This window comes from Bos grunniens, chromosome 6, assembly GCF_055505025.1.
Source record: "Bos grunniens cultivar Pamir isolate PY7600 chromosome 6, Bosgru_T2T1.0, whole genome shotgun sequence".
Lineage (NCBI taxonomy): Eukaryota > Metazoa > Chordata > Mammalia > Artiodactyla > Bovidae > Bos > Bos grunniens.
In genome coordinates, this window is record NC_141170.1 from 24,240,474 (window position 1) to 24,244,070 (window position 3,597).

Consider the following 3,597-nt stretch of genomic DNA (forward strand, 5'->3'; position numbering starts at 1 on the left):
GCCTTCTTCTGAATGAACAAGTTAACCCTTTTCTCCTCTTGCCACTGTCATAGACACTTCTCTTTGATCAATTCAGGACATTTATTACACTCTCTTCTGTGAATTGACGGGTGTACAAATAAATGCAGTGCCTTTTCTCATGAAACTCCATTTTCCATTTAGCAACCAACCACCTCTGAGACAAGAGAGCAAAACCTGAGCTATCTGCTTCAAATGTAGGATGGAAAACTACACAAGTTAATATTGTAATAAATTACCTTGCTACACCTACCAGTCTAGCAAAATAGTCACCATGGCAAGACAGGGTGAGAATGACAGCTGATGAACTAGACTGACTTTTGAGCCCAGCGCTGACTTGCATGGATGAAATTCCTTGGCTTGTTTCTCATCTGCACAGCAGGTTTTCTGAAGATGACCAGGGACGCTGCTTCATCTTAAGCAAGAGAACTGGTGGGGTTTGGGTATGTGGTCTGTGGTTGGAGTAGAAAAAGGAGAGGAGAGTGAGGATGCCTTGCTATATAGTCTGGACTTGGCCACTCTAAGACCTACCGTTTTGACCTTTTCTGTTTATATTTAAGTCAGAGCTTTCATAGGAACGTGTTTGCTTTCTCTTTCTGGATTTTTTTCATCTGAAAGTTTTATTTGGGTTTTTAAAATTTTTTTTTAAAGGTAATCATTCAAATGATTAATTGCAGATTTGATTGTAATAGTAAATGACTGAAAACAATTTACATATCAACAGAAGTCTGGTTAAAACAAACTACAGTACAAACATAGAGTGGAATGCTATGTAGTCGTAGAGCTAAATGAAGACATGCTCTACAATGGATATTAAAAAAATCCTCTTTTCCACTCCTGTCTCCTATTCATACATTTTCCATGTCCTCCATTGGTACATTTTTATGACTCTTTTCAGAGTTTCTTTATACACAAGTAAATTGAAATGTAAGTTCTTATTGTTTCTTTTTTTGTGATAAGATTTTTTACATACTGTTCTGTTCCTTGTTTATTTCACTTAATAATATATCCTGGATGTCTTTCCAAATGGAATTCTTTCATTTGTCCAAAGTCATCTTCAACTTCATGCCGTAGTGGCTTTTTTATAAAAATTTTTTATATTATATTGAAGTATAATTGATTAACCATGCAGTAGTGTCTTAAATTTTTCTTCACCTAGGTCTTAAACATTTCTTTTTTAGTTTATTTATTTTTGGCTGCGCTGGGTCTTCCTTGTGACTTTTCCCTAGAAGGAGCTACACTCTAGTTTTCGTGCGAAGGTTCAAGAGTGCGGGCTCAGTAGCTGTGGTGCAAGCTCAGAAGCTTAGTTGCTCCTTGGCAATGTGGCATCTTCTGGGACCAGATATCGAACCTGTGCCCCATGCATCAGTAGGTGGATTCTTAACCGCTAGATCACCGGGGAAGCCCACACATTTCTTCTTATGTTTATTCCTAGGTATCATGGAAATGGCAACCCACTCCAGTATTCCTGCCTGGAGAATCCCAGGGATGGAGGAGCCTGGTGGGCTACAGTCTACAGGGTCACAAAGAGTCGGACACGACTGAGCGACTTCACTCACTCTTCGTGTATTTTGGGGCTTGGTTTTGTATTCTCTTCCATTTTTCAATAGGTTATTGTCTGTTTATATAGATTAATTTCATTCATTAACTCTTTACTCTTCTACTTTGCTTTGATTTTTAAACATTTTCACAACTTGGATTAAGTTAAATAAACTGCTCTTGGCCCAGATTTCTTTTTATAATGCAGTGCTCTATGTTCTGAAATTCTTGGTGCCATGATTGCTGTAAGTCAGTGAGCTCAAGGCTCTTCATGACAAGGTAATCCTCTAATATTCAGAGAGTAATTATAATTCAGATGCTTAGTATAAGGGTACTTCCAGAATACAACTCAATTGAAACTACAAACAATTTAATAAAAACTGTGTCACTTACATAGTACAACACAGCTAGGGAATATCTTCGCAGATTTTTGATTTGTTAGTTGAACTACAGTGTGTGTTTCCTTGGTGCTTGTAATCCACTGTACCTTACATTTTGGGGAACACAAAGGGAAAGGTTTTCATGTGTTTAGTTTCGGTGCCACTTCAGCACCTAGAAGCCCACCTATCAATAAGTTCTTTCTTCTCAATCCCTGCACCGCTAGCCATCATAAGAACATATAGCTTTTAAATTTTTACTTATTTTTAATTGGAGAATAATTGCTTTACGATGTTGTATTGGTTTCTGCCATACATCAGCATGAATCAGCCACAGGTATATACATGTCCCTCCACATCTTGAACCCCCCTCCCACTTCCCACCCCATCCCACCCTCTAGGTTATCACAGAGCACCAGGTTTGAACTCCCTGTGACATACAGCAAATTCCCACTGGCTATCTGTTTTACATATGGTAATGTATATGTTTTAAGAACATACAATTTTAGTACAAGAAAATTGCAGTAAATATTTTCTATTCCTGTATTACTTGTAAGAAAGAAAGAAAGAAAATTTTGCTCAGTTGTGTCCAACTCTTTGCAACCTCATGGACTGTAGCCTACCAGGCTCCTCTGTCCATGGGATTTTCCAGGCAAGAGTATTTGTAGGTAGCCATAATTGGCCAAAAGGGACAAATATTATCAGGCCTATTACACAACCATTAATGACATGAAACTTTTCAGATGCTCAGTTGTGTCCAGCTCTTTGTGACCCCATGGACTGCAGCATGCCAGGCTTCCCTGTCCATCATCATCTCCAGGAGCTTACTCAAAGTCTGTCCATTGAGTCGGTGATGCCATCCAATCATCTCATCCTCCATCATCCCCTTTTCCTCCTGCCTTCAGTCCTTCCCAGCATCAGGGTCTTTTCCAATAAATCAGTTCTTCACATCGGGTGGCCAAAGTATTGGAGCTTCAGCTTCAGCATTAGTCCTTCCAATGAATATTCAGAACTGATTCCCTTTAGTATTGACTGGTTTAATCTCCTTGCAGTCAGAGGGACTCTCAAGTCTTCTCCAACACCACAGTTCAAAAGCATCAATTCTTCGGTGCTCAGCTTTCTTTATGGTCCGACTCTCACATCCATACATGACTACTGGAAAAACCATAGCTTTGACTATGAGTATGAAACTATGAGTGGATGACTTTTAAATAGGACAATATTACATAGTTACTTTCCAAAAAACATGGACCAGAATGGTCATCCAATCAAAACCCAAATATTTTGCACCAAATATTTAATTTCAATAAATAGCCCTACATTTTCATAATACTTTACAATAAGCACCCACAAATTACAACAAAAATATTTTTTCAAGGTTAACTTTTCATTACTCAGGGGAAAATTATAAAGTCTGTGGCTCTTCCTGGGTCACATTTCACCCTCAACGTGTATTTTTTGTTATTTCAGGTTTCACTGGCTGCTTCATCAGAGCCCATCAGAGGGAAATCACAAGCTTTGGAGAGCTGATTAAAGAATTACAGAGTGTTATTGCTCATTGAATCCAGCCTCCTCATCTCACAGATGGAGAAACCAAGGAAAGGAAGGGGTGAGTGACTTGCCCAACATGACTTCCTGAAATGACTTCCCAAGGGAGCCAGGG

At 38.9% G+C, this 3,597-nt stretch overlaps 1 long non-coding RNA gene across 1 annotated transcript; it reads left to right on the forward strand.

Moving 5' to 3' along the window:
- Positions 1-307: 307 nt before the first annotated feature.
- Positions 308-1,745, forward strand: LOC147370414 (uncharacterized). The gene is made up of 2 exons (XR_015165259.1): positions 308-461; positions 1,454-1,745. It is a non-coding gene; the product is annotated as an uncharacterized LOC147370414 (long non-coding RNA).
- The last annotated feature ends 1,852 nt before the right edge of the window (positions 1,746-3,597 follow it).